The sequence below is a fragment of the Camelus dromedarius genome, chromosome 18 (genome assembly GCF_036321535.1).
Source record: "Camelus dromedarius isolate mCamDro1 chromosome 18, mCamDro1.pat, whole genome shotgun sequence".
Classification (NCBI taxonomy): Eukaryota; Metazoa; Chordata; class Mammalia; order Artiodactyla; family Camelidae; genus Camelus; species Camelus dromedarius.
The window spans coordinates 7,965,418-7,987,698 of NC_087453.1; the positions used below are offsets into that span (position 1 = coordinate 7,965,418).

Genomic DNA, 22,281 nt, shown 5'->3' on the forward strand with positions numbered 1-22,281 from the left:
TTTAAAAAACAGAAGCTAGATTTTTCTGACCCCTGAGCCTTTCTTACTACACCAGAATTTTTTCATATGTATGTTTTAAATGTCTACATTTAAACTGACAGCTGAGAGAGACATTTCTAATAAAAGCCCAAATCAATTCATTTACCACCATTTACTTATTAATGTAATACTTGTGGTGGGTTTGGATTGTGTCAACTCAGCAAAGTTGGAATTCCCAGAATTCCTTTCCCTGCAGAGTTTCTGGTTAGCATGGGCCACAAGAGACATTTTAGGCGAGACTTGGAAGGGAGAAGTGGAGAAGCAGATATACAGATTTGATGTTTGGAGATGGGTACTGGGGCACCGTCATGGCTTGCCCACATGGATGCTCTTCCGTGGACTCACCTGGCAGGTGTGGGGCAACAGCGAGCCTGCAGCCTCCAGCTCCTGTGCATCTGCTTTCAGCTTCTCTGAATCCTGGGCAAGTGCCTGTTCTGTGATGAGTGACACCGCCTTCTCCTGAAGGTCACTTCGGCAGGTCTGTCCTTGTAACTTCCCTGGCTCGTCCTCATCTGTTCCCACTTCTCGTTCATCCTTCCTTTGTGGCGGCCACCCTGCTGACACACAGCACCACGTTCAAAGAAACAGGCTCACATAGGCTATGGAACCAGCTCCCACACTGGCATAAGGTCAAATTCCGAGGGTAAATCCCTCTGGTTGATTCTCCTTCTCTGATCAAAGCTTTATACAATAATTGGAGGCGAATTCTCATTTCATGTACTTTAAAATAGGATAATCTAAGCCTATTTCCATAGCTCCACTGTTTTCAAATACCTGTACCCCAAATCTATGAGCATGTAAGGAACACCTACATGTGCTACACATCATGGTTAAAAGCTCTGCTTGAAGATTCTAAGGAATACACTCAAGATGAACACCAGGGCTGTCTGGAGAGGAGCAGAGGTGGGGGAGGGAGTCTTTTTGCCTTCAGCCCAGACTCCTGGGTCCTCCCAGTTCACTAGGTGGTTTTTCCCCAGGGCCCTGGACTTGGCCATGGCTTTGAGGGCAGGAACACCTCCGAGTTGGCTGCTGGAGCACACGGACCGTCTAGTGGAAAATCCTGATGCCAGCTTGAGCCTGTATTGTAAGCATGTGGCTAGACTGGAGGGAAGTGCCCGCTCAATGGGAAGTGATGTGTCTTCCTGGACAATGCCAGCGGGCACTATTTGATATTCATAAACTTTTCCAGACGCTCAGAGCAGAAGATGAGCAACTTCTTTTTTTACAACCACAAATAGTACATTCCTAAGCTCGTACGTGTGTGTGTGTACATATGTACATGAAAATGACTGAACTGAGTGTAGCTCATGGAAGACGAAAGCCCATCTTTCATCTCATTCATGATTGAGCTTCCATCAGCCTGCAGGGGAAAATAATAATTAATAAATAACTCCCCATTTATACAAAAAAAGAAATAGCCACTTGAAAAAGGGTGATGAGCCTCTATTTTAGTTAAAGGAGAAAAGGATAATTAGCAAATCCATGAACGGATGCAACTTCATTTACCGAGAGGAGGAAGGAACATTTTATGAAAATGTTCATTTATTTATTAAATGTAATTAAATAATTAAAAAAATTTTATTTAGTCTGTTTTATAAAGGTGGAAAGACTGACCTCAACTGTTTATCCCAGGGGTCAGGGAGCTATGGGTTGGCTGGCTGTTTTTATAAATAAAGTTTTATTGAAACAGAACCATGCTCATTCTTTTACTTACTCTCCTTGGCTACTCTCATGTTACAAGAGCAGAGTTCGCTGGTTGCGACAGAGACCTAAGACCCTCAAGCTAAAACATTTATTATACGGTCTTTTAATAGAAGTTTGCTGACCTCTGGTTTATTCTATCATCTTTGTGACCAATGAGGTACCCAAATACTTCCCTATTGCTTTCACGTTTTCAGTAAATAGTGTGTCTCCCCAAAATTTAGATGTTGAAACCCTAACCCCCATGTGATGGAGTTAGGAGGTGGGACCTCTGGGAGGGGATTAGGTCGGGAGGGTGGAGCCCTCCTGACGGGATTAGTGCATTCATAAAAGAGGCCCCAGAGAGGCCCCTTCCCTTCCCATCGCAAGGAGAAGATGGTGTCTGTGAGCCGGGAAGCAGCCCTCACTAGACACCAGACCTGCCAGTGCCTTGATCTTGGACTTCACACCCTCCGGAACTGCGAGAAATGACTGTTATTTGTAAGTCTATGGTACTTTGTTATTGCCGCCGAAATGCACTGAGACAGTCAGTCCCTCAGATGACTGGATCTTTTTAAAGCCAATATTTTTTGCAGGCATACCATGGGTCAGGCAGGGGGCAAATGCATTTGTTGTCCTGTCTCATTAGATCCACTCCAAATCTCTTTTAAGGGCCTATGGTGAGTTCCAGTGTTCAGATGCAGAAACAGAGCCAGAGAGGCTGTCTGACTTGCTCAGGCTCACACAGCAAGGAAGCAGTGAGGCTGGGATTTAAGCCTAAGCCGTCAGATTTCAAAGCCTTCCCTCTTCACATGTCTCTCCTGCACAGATAAGTTTCATAATATACCACTTCCCCTGGGAGGCAAAACAGTTATTCCAGGCTCTTCATGGCACTCCTCCCCTCCGGGTTTCCCCAACCCAAGGGGGGCCCAGCTGTATCTGCCCCTGGTGCCTGTTTCTAACCAGGATCCCGAGTCCATCTCACAGCTCCATGATTTCTTCTCCGTGTTACATGTTCCACACTCACTCACACACCTGTCCTCTCATTATGGCAGACCTACTAAGTCAGACTCTGTTCCAGGTGCAAGGACATGCTAGTGAACAAGTCAGTCAAAAATCCCTGCCTTCACGGAGCTGACGTTTTAGTGGGGAAGACAGACCATCAGTAAATAGCCAGATACGTGACATCACACCAGGTAATTACAAAGGCTATGTGGGGAAGAGCAGAGTAAAAGGGATGAAATAAAATTCTGGGGATGGTATTTTAGATAGAGTGATCATGGAGGGCTTCCTTGAGGCAGTGACAACTGGGCAGAGAGACCTGAGACCAACTTTTCAGGCAGAGGGCAGAGCCAGTGCAACACCCTGAGGTCAGACAGTGGGAAGGAGCCTGGGGAATCTGAGAAACAGTACAGGGTGGACATTAGGGCTGAGGTGCCAAAGGGCAGGCAGGGGAGTGGTCGGAAGGCCTGCACTACTTAGGGCCTGGTGGGAATTTGGGTTTTATCCTCGTTGTGCAGGGAGGCCTGCTCTGATGCAACGGTGGTGTTTTGTTTTTTGTTTGAGGAGATGGGAGGTCTCGCTCCTTTCCTCACACTGGCCAGTGGGAAGGACACAGGTCCCTTTAACCCAGGCTCAGGATCTGCCTTTGTCCCAAGGGCAGGCTCTGCTCTCACCCCACAGAGCAACCACAGCGTGAGACAGCAGACTTGGAGGAGGGACAGGAGGCGGTGGAAAAAATGACTCACTGCTGGTCCTGGCAGGGGCCCCTCCCACGGCCGTATCTGCTTTCTGTGCGGCTGTGGAAAACCTGCACTGCCCCAGGGCCCCAGGCCCCCCCCCCCCCCCCGCCACCAGACGCCTCATCCTTCCCTTCCCCACAGGCTGGCAGTCAGAGAGCCGGGCCCACCACCCTCCACCTGGGCCTGGTTTCCTCACCTGGTGTGCATTCTAGACCCAGAGCAGGAGGCCTCCAGAAACGCCACCCTGACATCGCCCAGATGGCTTCCCTGGCAGCTCTCTCTCCTGGCCCCTCTGGGTGGGCCACCCCCAGAGCTCCGTGTGCTTCAGGCTCTAGAAATGTTTATTTTTGCATCTGCCAGTTCACAAGGCAATTATCGGTAACCGAATCCACAGCCCAGGAAATCTGACTTCATCGGGACACTGAAGCCCAGGAAGGGAGACACTTCTGGGCCCTGGACTGACCACAGACACCACGGAGGGGAGTTCCGCGCCGTGGCATCGGTGACATCACTGCGGCTTGAGTCCGAGACATGACGTGAGGGCAACCCCCAAGGAGGCCGGGCCCGGCGCGTCCGGGGGAGGTTCCCCGCCGTCTGCCCACCAAACCCCCGACACTTCCGTTTCTGGCATCAAGCGAGGATGGATTTGGTGGTTGTGAAAAGGAATTAGCTGTTAATGGACTTGCCGTAAACAAAGATCAATTTCCAATTCTATGGATTTTTGAGTGGAGGGGGTTTAAGGTTAAAGATGTACAAATTTATAAAATCTGTCTAAAATGATTTGGTGGAGCCATGGCTAGCACCCTAGAAGGGCATGTAACCAAGGAAACACCGGAAAAATTTCCACACCCCTCTGAGCAAACAGTGTTTCAGCTCTGTTCTTTAAACACACACACACAGAGCCAGTTCCTCTGAAACCTTTCTGAAATGCTTTCAGCAGAGACACAGAGCTAAAAGTCTGAAGTCTTCAAGTCTATTTCCTGGCCATTTCCATTTCCTAAGATATGACATGAATTAGCGAAGGTTTTGATGCCCTGACTGGCCCAGGGGCGATGAGAGTGACCCAAGCAGTTGAGCACTGAAGGCAGCACCACGCAGCAGGTCAGCGCCTGGTTACGGACCAGAGGACTGAGTTCAAATCCTGCCCTTGCCCCTTTCTATTCAGGTCACGCTGGGCAGGTTCCATCTTATTTCCCTCTGGAAAATGGAGATAACAATGTTTAGCTTTACACATGTGTTTCTGGGAGGACTGAATACTGCCCGCTGTGTAGACGGATTCAGTAAAGCACAGTGTTAGGAGTATGATGCATCAGCTCATTCGAAGAAAATCTTGAATCTGCTCCTGCCTCCTCTAACTCATGGCTCAGAGCACGTTGCCCAGCATCCAGATCCCGGAGACTTTGGGCCTGAGGGATGGTGTCTGCAGGGATGGCTCTGAATTCCAGAATCTCAGGCCCGAGTTCAAGCTTCTTATTAGTGGTGTGTCCTGCACCAGTAGCCTCGCCCGTCTGAGCCCCAGCTTCCCCATCTGTCACACAGTGAGGATAACACTCACCCCAGCCAGTGACTTCTATGGGTGTCTAACATGCGATTTCTTACTAAAGTGTGGAATCAGTCCTCAGGTGGGTGAGAAAGCCAATGCTGGAATTTGTCCCAATAAGTCCCTGTAAGGGCTCCAGAGTGGCCCCCATGACCAGCTGTGACCCTGTGACAGCCGGTCAGGCTGAGTGAGAGGCTGCCTCACACGGCGGTAGCCGTGATAACAGCGGGGCTGGGCCAGGGTCTCTCTGCAGACAGAACCACAGGGGACCTGGCCTCCAGAAGATCTTCCAACCCAGGACAGCCCATTCTCACAGCCTATAGGAGAGGTCAGCTTTTCCAAGTGGTTTCTATTCCCTCCCCACCACCCTGCCCTGTCAAGGACCTCAACTTCAGCACTCCTGGCATTTGGACCAGATCATGCTTGGCTGGGAGGCTGTCCTGTGCACCGTAGGATGTTTAGCTGCATCCCTGGCCCCCAGCCACTAGATGCCAGCAAAGCATCCTGAATCATAACCATCAATCCCACAGTTGCCTTTACATTCATAGAACACATGCTCGTATTTGTAAATGATACAAATTATTGCTTTTCATGCTTAAAACTTCATATGAATAAACTTTATATACATAAATAAAATACTATGCTTTTCTCATTCTAAAATGATGATTTGAGATTTGTCCATGTTAATAAATGTAGCTGTAGTTCATTTTCACTGCAAATATGTCTTAAGGCATTCCTCCATCCGCCTGTTGATGGACACCTGGATAGCTCCCTACATTTCTCTATTACACATGTGTACACACAATGCTGAGAAGAACATCCGAGTATGGCTTCTATACACGGGAGTGAGTTTTTCCAGCGTCCGTAGGGGTGGAGCTGGTGTTTCACAGGATACATGTGTGTACAATTTTATTCTCCATGGGGGTTTATATTAGAGTCACAGAAATTTTAAACTGGGGAGAGTGTCACCTGCCTTCTGTCCATAAGTCTCAAACTGTCAGCCTATGGGGCTGGAAAAGTGCATAATATTTGAATTAGTGCTAAAATTCACAAGTGGAAGACTTTGCACAAAATCTAAATTCACAGCTTTTTGTGAAAAGCTGGAAAGCTTGGCAATTCTGGGCCGAGAGGGCTACACAGGTGCTTCTTGAGGCAGAAAGGAAGGGGAGAAATACCCCTGTTCTCTCTCCTTCCTGCAGGGCCTCCCACTGGCCAAACCCAGCCGCTACAGAAGCCTGGAGGGGTCAGCCCTCCCCTGGATAACCTCATCCTCCCTCTGTGCCTCATGCACACTGCATGGCAGCCTCTTCTACTCGATTTCGAGCTTCTGCAGAATAGGCAGATGTTACTGGTCATCTCTGTGCCTACAGCATCCGGCTGACAGCCTGGTTGGAGCAGGAGTTAGGCCACTTGTTACTGCATCAGCTGTAAGGCTACTGGAGGGGACAGGACAATGACCCTTAACCAGCCCCTCACCCTGTTCTAGGCGCTTAATGAAAATATCGAATTGCAAAGATACAGAGAGTAAACATTTTAGATTTGCGGGTCACATTGTCTCCATCATAACTATTCAACTCTGCAGTTGAATTGTGAACGCAGCCTCAGCTCACAATGATTAATGGGTGTGGCTGCAACACAATAAAACTTAATTTACAAAAACAGGCAGGGGGGTGGATTTGATCCTTGGGCTCTAGTTTGCAGACCCCTGATGGGGACCACCATGTAATGAGTGCCACCTGGGACTGTTTTCCCAGCTGTTGGGGGGGACCCTGGAAGTCAGACCAGCAGAAGACAGTGCAAAACTGCTCTGTGCTAGAGCAGAGAGGAATTCAGAAGAAAGAGAAAGTTGCAAAAAGAGGAGAAGGGAAGGAGAAGGAAGGGGAAGGGAGGAGAGAGGGCAGATGAGCTGGGCAGTACAGCTGGAGACCGGAGTCAGAACCGGGAAAGTGGCGGAGAGCCTTTTTAAGATGAGGGATGGATGTCTGGCACTAAAGTCTGTAAGCTGTCTTTGGTTCCTGAGATGTGAGTCCTGCTGCTGCTCCCAACCTCCTGCTCTGCTCCCAGCCGCCTTTGGGGAGTGGGGAGTGTATGTGTGTGACAGTTAACCAAGAGTTGGGTATTCTCTGCAGCTGATGTGACCTGGAAGGGCAACACGAGGAGCAGGAAGGTGGGGCCCGGCAGTGAGGCAAGAGTGTGGGTGTGGAGGCGCCCGGGAGCCCCGAAGCCCAGGGAGCGGGCACCCGTGGAGGCAGGCAAGGGGACGTCCCACAGCTGTGGAGCGGGCTCCGAAACAGGCTTTCTAGACCCTGTTAAGAGTGAGCTCAGCTGTACAGACCTCAGTGAATTTATCCCTGTTTATGACCATTGCTTCTCCCTAAAAAGGTCACTTAGGATGGCCACGCTTTCCCCACCCTCCCTTTCTGGCCCCATCTATGGGGTCTTTTCCTGCTCTGATAGTCCTGGGGGTCTGGGATCAGGCAGGGAGATGGAGAGCCCACTCTGCTGTCAACACGGCCTCCAGCAGGCCCTGAGCTAGCGTGTGCCTCGGTTTCCAATGAAGTGAGGATAACCTCGCCGAAATCTCGGGACTGTGACAAAGATGAACTGGCCTTCGGAAAATGCCCTCCGCAGGCTGGGGACCCTTGTTCTCACTGGACTAGCAGTGTTCCCCGCAACCTCTCCCTGAGCCACGGGTGCTGGGGTTGGCGGCCCTGCCCATGTACCCCACTCTCTCCTGCAGCTGCCTGGGGAGGGGTCCTCGTCAACCCGACCACCAAGGTAAAGAATCAGAAGCTCAAAGAAGTCAACCCAGAGTCACAAGCACCCAGAGCGGCAGAAATGGAAACCAAATCCAAAGTCCAAACTGCTCCTGTTATTTCCCAAACAGGCAGAAATGCAACATCATTTCTTCTGTCTTTGGAAGGCAGCTATGCTCAGCACTGTACCACCAATGCCCTTACTTCTTCTGTCTTCGGAATGAGCTTTGGTACATCCTTGGAAGGAGGGCTGGGGGCTCGGGGTTAACCTCAATCCGAGCTCTGCGGCCAGGTGGTCGAGAATTCAACTTGGGGAGGTGAGAGGTTTCCTATGTTCATACGCCCTCACCCTCCCCCGGCCCCAGGATGTCCCCACCCAGAGGGGCTTCCTGTCTGAAGGGAGGTGGCCTTGCTGCTCCAGGAACTGAAGATAGAGGATGCCTTGTTATCTCTGCTGGAATCCAGCACCCGGGTGGATACAATTCAGCTAATTGGTGTCCTTTCTAGAGCGGGGAGAGGGGCAGGAGCCCAACTTGGTCTGGGCCATTTATTCATAGAATCCTCCAACACTGATTTCTGACATCAGCTCTAAATGAACTTCGATGAGTAACCATTGAACTTTACGTGAGAAGTGACTTAATTAAACACGGAAACTTAAAATCTACCACAATCTTTACAACCCTTTTAGCTTTACTTCTTTTTTTTTTTTTTTTTTAAATTTTAAATGGCTTTTGCCTTCCCAAATCTCTGAGAGGCCCTGATTAGGTGTCAAAATCAAGATGTTTCCAGAGCTAAACCAAAGCGGGTTTGTGCAAGATCTAAGCTCATCACAAGTCAATTAGGGTGCAGACAAGCTTTTGTGACAAACGTTTGCTAATCAGTTCCATCCCTACCCGCCTCCAAAAGTCTCAAGAGAGTAAACACGACATCAAAATAATATGAAACAGAGGCTCTGTGACTTCTCTGGGTCCCAACTCCTTTGCCTGTCTCACAGCTGCTCTGGGCACCCCTCCAGGGATATGTACAGAGATGCACGTGGCACTTCACATCCAATCCCAGGGATTCCACACCCCATCCATGGACCACGTGCATCCCCGAGAAACCTCAGACAAGATTTTGTTAATAGACAAGTTAAAAATAATAAAGAAATGTAATTCATGACCCATGTGATTGTCCCCTAGGGGTAACATTTGGGGTGTATTCTATAGGCCCTAAATCCACTGGCTGGGAGCCCAGCCACTCTGTGAGGCACACATGGGTCCAATTCCTGTCCCTGTGATATTGGGCAGATGACACCATCATTCAAACGGAAACAAGAATGGGACCAATCTCACAGAACTGTCGAGAGGAGCGGGTTAATGTCCGTAAGGTGCGTGGAGGGCATACCCTAAGTACCTCATCAATGTTCACTCTTACCAGCATCCTTGGTCCCCTTCCTCTTCCAGGGTCTGGGAGCCCAGGGATCAAGCCCAATGAGGGCCCGAGCTCCCGTCCCCTTGGGAGGATGCTGGGCTCACCTCTGTGCAGCCACTAAAGGGACCACTTGCCGTTCCTAACACAGAGGCCTCTCTCCTGCCCGGCCTCCCACCTAGGACGGTGCAGACCCCTGACTCCCTGACACTGGAGCTCGACCCGGAACTTTCTGGCACAACAACAGCACAGGATGGGGTGGCAGTGGGGGCCGTGGTGGGGTGCCCCACTCCCGGCTGCTTCCCCTGCACTTTGGACAGGCCTCTAATTTACAGCTAAGTATCTCGGCCTGAGCCTTCCTCTCCACTAGATTCAAAGGCTTATCCTCTCTTGCTTCTTGCCCTTGGCATCCTAGTCAGTCACGGTGGCTCCACGTGCCCAGCCTGTGCCATAAATCCCGACCGGCTGGGGCCACTTTCCTCGCTGGATGCTTCATCTCCCAGCGGGGGTGCACGCCTGACCCGGCCCTGGTCAAGGGCAGGGAAGTGGGAGCTTGCTGGGGCTTCTGGGAAAGACTCTATTTCCTGTTTGCTTTTCAGGCATTTTTCCGGCCTCGGATGCTGGTAGCACGGTGACCACGTCAGATGACTAAGCAGAAAGACAGCCTGGACCCCCCTTGGGACTTCCTGTGCCTCCTGGGGACCTTCCCAAGGCTGGCTGTTGTCTGTTGCTCCGAGGATAAATTCCAAACTTAGGCCTCTAAGGCCAGACCCCAACCTAGTCTCCTGAACCTCCCTTCCTTCCCGGCATCTTGCCACACCAGCCTTCTTTTCTGTTGTTCTACAATGCAAATTCCATTCCTGCCTCAGGGCCTTTGCACTTGCTAATCCAGCCGTCTGGAAAACTCTTCCCCAAAACTGCCGATGGCTGGCTCTCATCAGTTGTGGCTCAGCTCAGAGGTTCCCTCCTCAGAGGCACTGTCCCTGACCCCCTGCTCCGCCACCTGCCTTGTCCAAGCTCTTCAGAGCGCAGCAGTAGCGTCTGCAGTTGCCTTGTTTATTTACCCGGTACCTGATCCCTGACCTTCCTCCTGATGAGAACCTGGAGGACACTGTGTGGGGCACAGAGCAGGGACCTGGGAGACACCTGATACGTGAAAGAATATAGTTTCTGCTGGCCAGGCCTCCTTTGAGTAGGTTTCTGTTCTTCACAATGATAAAATTCTCGACCAAGGTAACAGGACAAAAAAATTGACTGAAAACTAGCCACCAAACAAATGCTGCTCTAGAAGTTGCAAACTGAGGGCCCACCTCTCTCCTTCCCAACCTCTCCTCCTCTCTTCAACACACATCCCACCCCACCTCCCCCAAGACAGCACCCTTTAACCTTTCATTTGGGTGTCACTCCTGGCGTTAACGCTTCCCTCCCGGGGAGGGACCTTCTATTGAATTAGGCTGCGAGTGTCAGCATCGGATGTTCATCAAAATGGATGAAGGGGTGGCCGCCCACGGTGCCCCCTCAGCTCACAGGTGAACCCTGATTCCCCAGCCGATGGCTTCTGGAAGAGTGTGTGAACAGTGAACTTCTGCAGAGCCCCGCGCTGAGATGCATCAAAGGGTGTGCTTTTAAAAGGGAAGGCTCTCAGAGGAAATGTGAATCACGGCCCCCATCACGCCATGGTGTGAATTCAGAATTTGCTCATTTGGGGTTTCTGTGAAAATGCATGCTGGCCATCGCCTTCAGGAGTGACGCTGAGCCTGAGCAGCCAGCCACCATCTCTGTGCCCTGCGCTGTGGCTAAGCAGCCTGGCGCTGCGGTCAGATGGACCTGGGTGTGGCAACTTGTATGACCATATGTTAGCTGTGTGATACCTGGCTGATCACTTAACTTCTCTGTGCCTCGTCTGTAAGTGGACATAACAATTGGAGCTACCTGATGGACTCGCAGAGGAGATAATAAGATTCCAGGTGTAACGTGGGTGCATCTTGAATGCAATGAATGTTGTCTTTCATGGAGGTCGGAAGAGGCTAGGCTGTCAGAGCAGGAGCCCGTGTGGCCGTGTGGAATTTTCCCAGCTGTCACTGCCGGGCACCCAGGCTCAGACGGACACCTAGTAAGAGAAGACACCTGGAAGAGAGGACACCCCTGTCTACGAGCTCAGCAGCACACTGGCTTGCTTTCTGCTATCAGACCCCACACGTCTAACAGATGTCTCATGAGCACCCTCTAGGGGCTGGACACAGCCTTGCCAAGTGCAACAGAAATCGTAGCTACAAGAGCCGAATGCTAGCTCCATCACTCTCAGCTGTGTGACCCTAGGGAGCCCCCTACCCTCTCTGTGCCTCTGTTTCTTCACCTTTAAAATGAGGATAGTAAGAGTACCTACCTCATGGGTTATTTTAAGGATTAAGTGAGTTGCTATATACACAGGTCTTAGGAGAATGCTTGGAACACAGTGGGTGACATCTAAGCTTTTGTTACCCGTGGTTGTTTTTAAAATTTGCTTGTCTTTCTCGAGGGCTACACGGGAGCGAAGGGCGTTGAGGATACCTAAGCTCCCTGAGAACTCAAGCAGCACCAGCTAACTTCTCGTGAGCACTTTGTCTCTGCCCACATGCTTTATATCAAGGGTTGAAAACTTTCCCTTAAAGGGCTAGACAGTAAATCACTTTGGCTTTGCAGGCTAGAGGCAAAACTGAGGCCACTATGTAGGCACTTACATCACCATTTAAAATGTAACCATCTAAAAATGAGGGTGAACATACAAGGGCCCACTGTACAGCACAGGGAACTATATTCAGTATCTTGTAATGACCTATAATGAAAAGAATCTGAAAAAGAAGAGATTTATATGTATGTATAACTGAATTCCTTTGCTGTACACCTGAAACGAACACATTGTAAATCAACTCTACTTCAATTTAAAAATAAAATAAAATAAAACCAAAATGAGGGTGAACCAAACATTCTCAGATCATGGGCCTTAGAAACAGCAACGAGCAGGTGGGCAGAGTTGGTCTGCAGGCTGTGGTTTCTTGATTCCTGCTTTTTATCATTTAGTCCTTACAATACCCCACGGTGAGCAAGGACTATTATCATCCCCACTTTAAAACGTGGTAACATCGTCTCAGAGAGGTTGGGTGACTTTCCCAAGGCCACACAGCTTGTAGATACAAGAGCAGGATGGGGACCCAGCATTGTCTGTCTCCAGAGCCCCCAGGGTTAAGCACTATGCCTCTTTACCAGCACAGCCGACCTCCCGCCTCCACCATCTAAGCCCCATCACTCTGGCAGAGCTACTTACTTCCTCTCCATCTCCACCTCTGAAGACTCAAAGCAATTCTTATTACTACACGAGGGTAGTGGCACAGGTGAGCGCAAAGGCACAAAAGTGAATCACACTACACGGACACACACAGCACAGGGTTTTTATCCGTTCACCAGCTGGGGCTACGGGCTATCAATTTATTGCTTCTCAGCACCAAATCTACTCCTCTTTGTCCTGCTTTGGGACACCGGAGCTGGGCGCTGGAAACACTTCCGGCTTGATGTTAGGCTTCGACAGCACAGGGAGCTGGAGGGGCACGGCGATCCAGAGTAAGAGAGGGACTGCTCTTCCTGGTTCCAGGCCGGGTGATGTTTTTGTGGCCTGGATGCCCACAGGTTCCTGTGCACATCAGTTGCGCCCACCTAGCAGCCCTCCAGGACCAGCTCCAGCCCACGCATCCTGCAGCAAGTTTCCAGACCACCCAGCAGGACCATCTCACCTGCGCCCTCTGGTGGCTGCGTGGTCCCAGAGGCAGCCACACGTCCACTCCTAGGAGAGGTCTGACTCTCTGGGGGTGCGGGAGCCTCTGCTGCCTTCCTGCTTCTTTCCTTGTTCATTCTCCCTCGGCCCTACTTGCAGCTTTCTGGATTCACCATTTCTGTATCCTTTAAAGTTCTCTTTTACCCCTTCAGTAGTTAACTGCCTAGTGGATGCTCAGATTACTGGTGTGGCTTCTGTCCCCTGACAGCCACAGGTTGTTTCTATTTGGGGGCTATTATGAATAAAGCTGTTAGAAGCATTTGATACAAGTCTGTGTGGATGTATATTTTCATTTCTCTTGGGTAAACGCCAAGGAGTTGAATTGCTGCAGCACGGAGTGTCTAAGTTTAACTTCATGAGAAACTGCCAAAAAGTTTTTCAGTCTTTGTACCATTTTACACTCCCCAGGAGAGTGTATGACAGTTTCAACTGCCCCACAGCCTCCCTAACACTTGGTAATGTCACTGTTCATACGAATGAAATATTGCCTAGTGATAAAACCAAAGGAAATCATGATTCAAGCAACAACACGGATGAATCTCAAAAACAGGTTGAGTGAAAGGAACCAGGCACAAAAGATTACCTACTATTATGTTTCCACTTACACGAAGATTTAGAATGGGCAAAATCAACCCATAGTGATGGAAATCAGGCCAGTAGCGGTCTAAGGTGGGGAAGGGGATGGGAGAATGACTGCAAAGGGACATGAGGGAAATTTTTCAGTGATGGAAACGTTCTTTATCTTGATTGGGGGTGGTGGGTACATTTGTAAAAATTCATTAAACTGCACATTACAAATGTGTGGTTTATTGCAAGTTAAATTACACTTCAAAAAAATAGTTTTTTTTAAGGCATCCACTTAAAACTTGGATCTAAATTTTATTGTAACAACAACAAATGCTAGGCTTTATGTTGAAATATGCAATATAAAATTTTAAAAACTATTTAAAAACCTAAAATTTGAAGTTATAATTAAAGTTTTGTGCTAAATTCTTAGAATGAACAACAGAATGAATAAATTCAGTATTTTCATCTGGAGTAATTTCCTAAGAAACAAAATTTTTGATAGCACAACACAAACAACATCCTCTACTCAAGATGCAACTTTTAGATCATGTTATGGAAAGGGTCATTTCAAGGCTGGATTGATTTTTCCGAAGGACACTCTTCACCTTTGGCAGTTCTTGTTGGAAGCAGTTAATCCTGTTATTATCTTGATCTAGTTTTCTCTCCTCTGATTTTTAAATGGACCAACTCCACCAGATTCTGTCTTGTTAATTGTCTTTTGGATAGAAACTAAGCTGTTTTCCAACATTACTTTCATCAGTTTCATGGAATCCTGTATTTTTTTTTTGCAATACTTCCAATTTTACTTTGTAATTGTCTGGCGTTTGCCAACACCCAACATTGAGGAAAAGCTTGACTAACAAATTTGAAGAGACAGGGACAGACAGCTGGTATGAAACAAGGAGGAATGGTTAATTAGGAGCCAATTTATAAATGCTTAGTCCATTTGAGACTATGTTTGTGTTATGGTAACTTCTGCTTCCAGATACAAATTTATGCAGATTACAGGGACCCTATGTAGGTGCATAGAAGAACACACACGTGATGGCTAGATCTCCAGCAGTTATTTTGGAGCATGAGGAAAAGGGCCACATACTAAGGATGGTAAGCAGAAAGTTGCCCACCATATCCAAACAGCTCCACTCCAGCCATCCTTTGCTCTTTAAGTTTCTTTTTACCTCTTGACATCACATTATGTATTAATTTGTTTATTGGTTTATTGTCTGACTCTCCTTTTGGGAATGTAACATCCACAATGAGGTAGCCATAGCTCCTAGGACTATTAGCTTTGGTTTGCATGCCACCAGCCAGGGGAACCCTTTCTTGCTGGCTCACAGAACCTCATTTTGTCAGGGAGGAAATGTGCTTAACAACAACAGGCTATGACTGATTGACTTAGAGCAGTTGTAATAATCATTCCCCCAAATTTCCCAGATTTCCTTGCAGCTGGGGGTGGTCCCATGACTTACTTCTGGCTAATAAGACCTTAAAGGCTGTCTGATGTGGAGCTTTCTGAGAAAAGTTTTGCCCTTTTGATTAAAAAAGATTGATATGCTAAGGCTAACCTTTTTTCCTTCTTGCCTTGAGCATAGATGTGATGCCTGGAGCTGTGGGAGCCATCTTGTGACCATGAAGCAAAAAAAACCCTGAAACACTAAGGAAAGCAAAGTAGAAAGACATAAAAAAGAAAAAGCTCAGGTTCCTCACGTCACTTTTGAGCAACTGAATCAGTATCAATAATTACCTACCTCTGAACATCTTGTGTGAAAGAACAAATCCCACCCCACATATATACACCTATTTGTTTAAGCCACTGATGGTCAGGTTCCTGCTATGTGCAGTCAAACACTGTTCTAACCAATACAGCTAGTTTTCAGATTCCTGCACTGTGTATACTGGGCAGTTTTTGTTTGGGGATAAGAGTTTCTGGTCATTAATCAATGAAAACACATCTGCATAAGCATTTATTGTGCATTTAACATGTGAGCTAACTTTCAAAACCAATCCTCTTACACAACGGGACTCAATACATCCTTTAGTCTGTCCCAGAAACACATCTGTGAACACAAGCTAGGTCACAGAAGCTTAATATTAAAAGAGAACACAATAACTACCTGAAGGGAGGAACAAATCTCATGTGTGTGCATTTGACTGACCCAACCCAAATGTCATCTACAACTCCAGCTGCAAGGGACTCTGGGAAATGTGGCTGGTAGCTTTTTTGCCTCTACATACAGGGAACAGCCTAGAGGGAAGGTGGAATTTCGAATACCAGTTCCCTGAATCTCCCACACTGCCTTGTCCTGCTAACCCTGGCAAAAGAGGGGCCTCACTGTATTTCAGAAATCTTCTAAAATTTAATTTAATGCTCAAGTATCCACACAGAAAACACACAAACCCCCATAAAACAGAAATAAAAATCTCCAAACTAAGATAGCTCTGATACTTGAAAACCTCACCTCAAATTTTTAAAAATTGCCAGAAGCTATAAATAGTGTCAATAAACTCCCTAATTGGTCTCCAAGTTGAAGGTATAAGCCTAAATGTGACCTTTAATATAGTTTTATTAATCTTCTATAGTTTATATATATATCAAAATTTTATATAGTTTAATAATAGAATACTGGTCAGTGGTGAAAGATCTATATTCCAAAGTAAAAAGTTTTTAAAAAAAACTAAGATTTGAATACCTATTTCAGGTATTTATTGCACGATCTTGGGCAAGTCCTATAAATTCCCAGCTCCTCTGTTCTTTTCTCTCTGAAATGGGCATTATGATATCCATCCGAGACACTACCTGGGGTTTCTGTGGAAACAAACTGGGATAATACACGGGAGAGCGTTTGGTAAGTGGTCCAGGGCCACACATATAAAGAATGGGGAAAAGCAGAGCTACAGCTAAGAGCTGGAATCAGTATGTGGGGATAGAAGAAAAAAAAAGAAGAAAATAAGACAAGTGTTGATCAAGGCAAAATATGCTCAGCTATGGCAGACGGGCTGCGAAATACGAGGCTAATCTGGGGAGAGATGACGTCAGCGTTTAGAAATCCTGATAAACAACCCATCCTTCTATAAGGCAAACATGATGTGTTTTCAAATCACGGTCAAAGGAAACCAAGGACCAGAGGGAAACTGCGTGCTCTGATGCTAGTCCAGCTGAGTCCTCTCCCTCCCATTCGTACTCAGCTCTGCCCCTCACCTCCAGACCATCACCTCTGCCCGGTCCTCGTTTTTGTCCAGATGCCACCAACAACCTCTTCCCTCAAAGGGCGCCTCTCCCTCTCATCTTCCCACCACACAGAGGATGGGGTAGGCCCCCTAAAACTCAAGCCTGATCATTCTGCTCCCTCATTAGAAAATCCTCCGAGGACTTACCGTTGCTCCCAGGCTCCTTGCACCTTGGCCATCACCCTTCCCCGCTGGCCCTTCTGAGTTCACCCGCTGACACTCACGTTCCATCCTACCCCACGGTCTAGTAACACAGCATTGGGCACACTTCCTGCTCATGCCACACCTCTAAGCATCTGCCCCTGCTATTCTCTGGTTCAGCTACTCAGTCCTCAAGACTCAGCTCAGCGTTCACCTCCTCCAGGAAGCCTTCTCTGAATCCCACCTATAGGTCGGACACCTCTCCTCCTGGGATCCTGCAACTGTTTGTACTTCTGGCTTGTGCCCATCTTACCATCAAGTCTACAACATAGAAATAATCCATTTATATAGCTCTCTCTTTAGAACTTGAGCCATCCCCATCCTCCTCCCAAACCCAGCACACACACAGACACAGACACACACACACACACACACACACACACACAGGAACCAGGATGTAATCATTTTTGGAACAGTAATGCTGGCAAATGCTTATCGGTTGTTTACTGTGTGCCAGACCCAGGACATTGAGTCCTCTTAATAATCCTTTGAAGCGGCTGATATTCTTATTCCTGTTCCACAGATAAGGACTTGGAAGCTCTGCGAGGTTAGGGACCCTGTCAATATCACTCAGTCATCACTAAGGGACAAAGATGCTAAGGAACCCAGACCCAAGCCCACCAACCCCTGGTCCCGGCACGGCCCTGAGCCAACGTCTGCTGAACCGAAGAGCAATTCTGGGCGTGAGCAAGTAGACTGAAGGTCCTTGTGAGGACTTCCTGCCGAGTGCAACCTGGGAGCACTGAGGCCTCTGGGTTAAAGCAAGGTGGGGGCCGTGAGAGGCCTCTTCACTCTGTGGTCCCCAGAACCCTGCCCCTCCCTTACAACTGCCAGCATTGTCTTGGGAGTAGCTGAACCTTGAAGAGATGGCCCCCATGGGGTTTGCGTGGGTGGGAAGGGGTGCTGTCTATGCTCTGCTCCTACCCTTCCTTCCTGCCATGAGCTCTACCTTTGCAGCAACCTGTGAGCATGGGGGAACTCAGAGATAAAGCTGCTTTATGTGGCCAGGATCATACCAATAGGTATTAGTCAGTACTCTTGCCATTAAACTGACTTTATGAACTCATATAATTATCAAGTTCAAAATTCAGTAGCTTCAGGAATGGCTGGATCCAGGTGTTCAAGCGATGCCATCAGAACTCGATCTTTCCTTCCCTTTCCCCCAAGTTTTAGCTCTGCTCTCCCCTATATTGTTCTCATTATCATAAAGACTCTCTCAACTCTTGGTTTTCAGCTCCTGGTTTGCCTGTTACCCATTCAGCCAATTCTTAGTAGGACCTCTATTTCCTTGTTACTCTAAGTCAGCAATCCAAATCTTGCTGGCCTGGCTTGGGTTTCCTGTTCATGTCTGAATCATCAAGGTGGATCAGAGAGACAATATATCCACTGGCCAGGCTGGGTAACTTGGCCATTCCTAAAATGTGTGGGAGGGAACAGAGGTGGAGTTCATCCCCACCCAAAATGCAGGAACCAAGGGTAGAGATGGTGCAGGCCCCCAGGGAATCAAGGGCCTATTTTCAGAAGTGACTGAGCAGAAAAAAATCAACAGACATCTCCCACCAAATGCCTAGGTCAAACAGGAGTTCTCCCTTCTGCAGCAGATTTCTCAAGACTGAGCCTGCGTGAGGGACCCCAGAACCCCAGCATTCAGGATTCTCGTAAAGGGGCCCTAAAAGTTGCCATAATGCAGGACACTGGGGTCATTTATATGGCAATCTTCCACTTGCCCTCTCAGGTGTCTGGCTTAGATGCTATCAGAATCCAAAGACGCAGGAAAGCACAAGCTGTAAAAATAAGCCGCTATTAAGCCCTGCGCTGTCCCAACTGTGGTGGCATTTAGAAGACGAAACCAACACCGTTCCTTTGGAGATAGCAGCTACTTTCCAATTGCACTGATAAAAAAGGAAGGCATGAAGTAAAGTGACATTTATGGACTAGGAGAGGCATATTTTCTTTCCTACTCCAAAGCCATTTCAGGAGCTGGGGAAGGGGGGACATTGGTGCCTGCCACCCGCACCATCTTTTAGGCTGTGGGAGCATCTGGCCTTGCGGGGAGGGGTCCTGCCAGCCTCAGCAGCCAGGTGGAGTTCAGCCTCCATCCTTCGTGCTCTGAGGGGCCAGTGCTGCCCCACCCCCACCTCCATCTGCCACTCTGCAACTGGCAAATTGAAATACCAGCCTGTTTCAGCTCAGAAATGTGGAAATTAAGAAAGGAAACGTGGGGCGGTGGAAAGGAAAGAAAAGCGATGAATCACTTTTGGACTGTGGCCTCATTCTCATGCATGCCGTGTGGTGAGAGGCAGATCCGTGTAGGAGGAAGAGTTGGGGAGTTGAAAAGACCTGAGTTCAAATATAGCTCCACTACAGGCTGGCAGGCGGCCTGCGGCCACTCACGCTCTCCGAGCCTCAGTTTCCTCATCTGTTAGAATGGGCATTGTGCCTTTCACAGGGTCATCCTGAAGGGACACAGGTACTTGGCAGCTGGTCCAGAGCTGGCACTGAAGGATGCTGATCCTTCTCCTTCTCTTCCCGTAAGGCTGGGCCCCAGCCACACGTGTCTATGTCGCCGTCACTCCCCACCATCTAGACCAGCAGGCAGCAGTGCTCTATTCCCAGCCAGTGGCCCTGAGATTCAAATTCCTTCAGCTTCCCACACCTGCCCCTTCTGCTCTGGCCCAGTCCTACTGTGGCCTCCATCCCTAGGCTCCCCCGATGTGGGCAGCTGCCTGTTCTGCAGTACCTGGGGGCTCTTTGCTACCTGAAGACCACAGTGCTCCTTGTCCCTCCCTTTCTCACCTCTACTTTTCCCAGGGCCAGCTCTTTCTCATCATTCGGCCTCTGCCCAAATATCACTGCCTCCAAGAAGCCCTCCCTGACTACTCTGGAGAAAGCGGCTTCAGCCACTTGCTAGCTTATCTCTCAAAAAACGATCTCATTTATTTATCTGTTTATCTCTCCCCCCAGGAGAAGATACGCATGAAAAGGCAGGGAACATTTCCATTTTGTTCATCTCTGTGTTCCCAGTGCCCAAGTGCATGTCTGGCACAGAGTAGGCACTCAAACATTTGGGGAGGGAGGGAGCAAGGAAAAAAGGGAAGCAGGGAGAAGGGAGGAAGTTAGATCTGTCTCCCCTACCCCATCCTAGAGCCTCTGTTCCTCACATCCCCAGGTCTTGGGTCCCCCCTCTGCCGCCCCCAGCGCCTTTACACACACAACCCCCACTGGGCTCCAACGCCTGATCTACCTCTGTGTAGATGGCTGCTTTGTATATAACATCACACCATTTAATATTCCCTTCTCTTGTGTCATGAGGGCCAGCCCAGTTCACAGATAACATTTCCACACCACTGTTCTCAGAGGTAGCAAAACATTCATCTGTCATTCCTGCCTGTCTCCTGCACACCCCCTTCTAGGAATAGAACCTGATGTCACTTCTGGAGAACCACCCCTCCCCCACATACAGCCCCAGTAGCTCTGATGGAGACCCGATCCCCAGGTCTAGAGCAGGCCATGTGACCCAGGCCTGGCCAATGAGAACACAGTATTTTCCTGGCCACAGTGATCGGCTAGCGATGGTCATATGACTCCAGCTGGGGCCACTGACATTGAATCCAGGACTTTCCCTGCATGTTAATCAGCAAAGACGCACTGTCTTTCTGTTGGGAATGCCAAACCAGGTAGATAAGTCTAGAGCTGACAGCCACCTTCCCACCATGTGGGCACAGCCTGACTGAGAATAAAGGCAGCATAGAGGGCAGCAGAGCCCAGAGACAGAGAAATTCTGATAATATCATTTGAGCACCTGGATCCAGCTTTACCTGAAGTAAATGCCACCCTTGAAAATTTCAGTGCCCCAAGCCAATAAATTCCCTTTTGTGCTTAAGCCAATTAGACGTGAATTTGTCACCACCAAAATGGTTCTGACTCATAGAGCAAGCATTAGTCAGCTGTGGGCTAGCCAAGACACGTGAGGAGACAGCCAGGGGGACAGAGGACAACATCCTCCACTAGATAGGGGAGAAGGAGAACAAAACTCCAGGGCAGATTAGACCAGAAGTCAGTCAGGGCTTTGATGGGAAACCCAGCCATCTTCCTAGCTCCTGAGCTGCTCTCTGCTGGAGGTACCCCGTCCACATGGAGGGCCCTGCTTCTCACCACCAGAATCAGGCAGCCCTGAAATCTCTCAAGGCAAAAAATAAAGCTGAGGTAGTAGTCATAACTTTGGAGGAAAAAGACTTCCTCAGCCTTCTTTAAGGTGCAAAAGCATTTTCCAGCACGCAGGAAGCCTCCCACTTGCCACCCGTTGCCAGGCCCGCATCACACAGGCATCCTGGGTGCTGTGCACACTCAGAATGGTACCGGGGGGGGGGGGCTAGCTGGGGCATCTTCCTGCTCTCTCCAACAGGCAAGCGCTCACCTGAGCCCACAGGGGGAGAAAAGTCCAGAGCAGCCCAGCTCCCAGAGCCTCGCTTCAGGGCAGAAACACAGCCGGGGGTGCGAGGCACCGAAAAGGCCATGCCAGTGCGGCAGGTGTCAAGTTCTGAGGAGGAGCGACAGCCGCTAGCCCTCTGGGAACCTCTGGCTCCAGGGAGACGGACAGTTCTCTCCCTGCTTCTGAGGCCAGGAGCAGGGCCTGGCTTTTGGGGGGATGGGCTGGGTCTTGTTTGGCTCCAGATGCCCTTCCTGGCTGCAGCTCCACCTGATGATGCTCAAGGGACAGCGTCAGGAGGATGTGACGAAAGGTGCGGAGCTAGAGCTGCAGGGATCCTGAACCTCACCCCACTGTCCAGTCCCTTCTTTACGCCACGGACATGTCTCTGCTGGAGACCCTGAAACCTCTCCTTCCAGTGCACACCTGGCCCTCCCTCCTGAGCTCCAGCCCCACGGGGCCACCCTCCAGCTGGACATCGGAGACAACCGACAGACACCTCAACTCAACACCTGCCAAACTCCTGTCCCTGCTCCCCCCACCAGCTGCCCCTCGTCCTGCTCTGGGATGTGCTTCCAGGCCACGTCTAACCCCTCCGCAACCTGAGGTCCTCCCCTGCTTTTTCTCTCCCCTCCTCACCTCCAGATAGTCAGTCACCAGTCCTGTGGCTTCGCCCTCCCAAATCCCTCACCTGCCGGCCGGGGAGCCCAGCCTTCTCTCGCAGCCTTATTTCCCTAGATCCTCAGAGGTTTCCCTTGCTCGCTGCCAGCAGTTCTCCACTCTGCCACCAGACTGCTTGTCCTGAAACCAAACTCAAATCGAAGCTCAAACCCCTGCAGGGGCGCTCCTTTGCCAGCCCAACAAGGCTCAATTCCTCACCA

General features: G+C 49.2%; 1 long non-coding RNA gene across 1 annotated transcript in view; it reads right to left on the reverse strand.

Moving 5' to 3' along the window:
- The window catches only part of LOC116147360 (uncharacterized), a 137,184-nt gene that overhangs the window by 26,363 nt on the left and 88,540 nt on the right, over nucleotides 1-22,281 (reverse strand). Inside the window, exon 3 of the long non-coding RNA XR_004130874.2 lies at nucleotides 385-593. This is a non-coding gene — a long non-coding RNA (uncharacterized LOC116147360). The remainder of the gene's footprint in view (nucleotides 1-384; nucleotides 594-22,281) is intronic.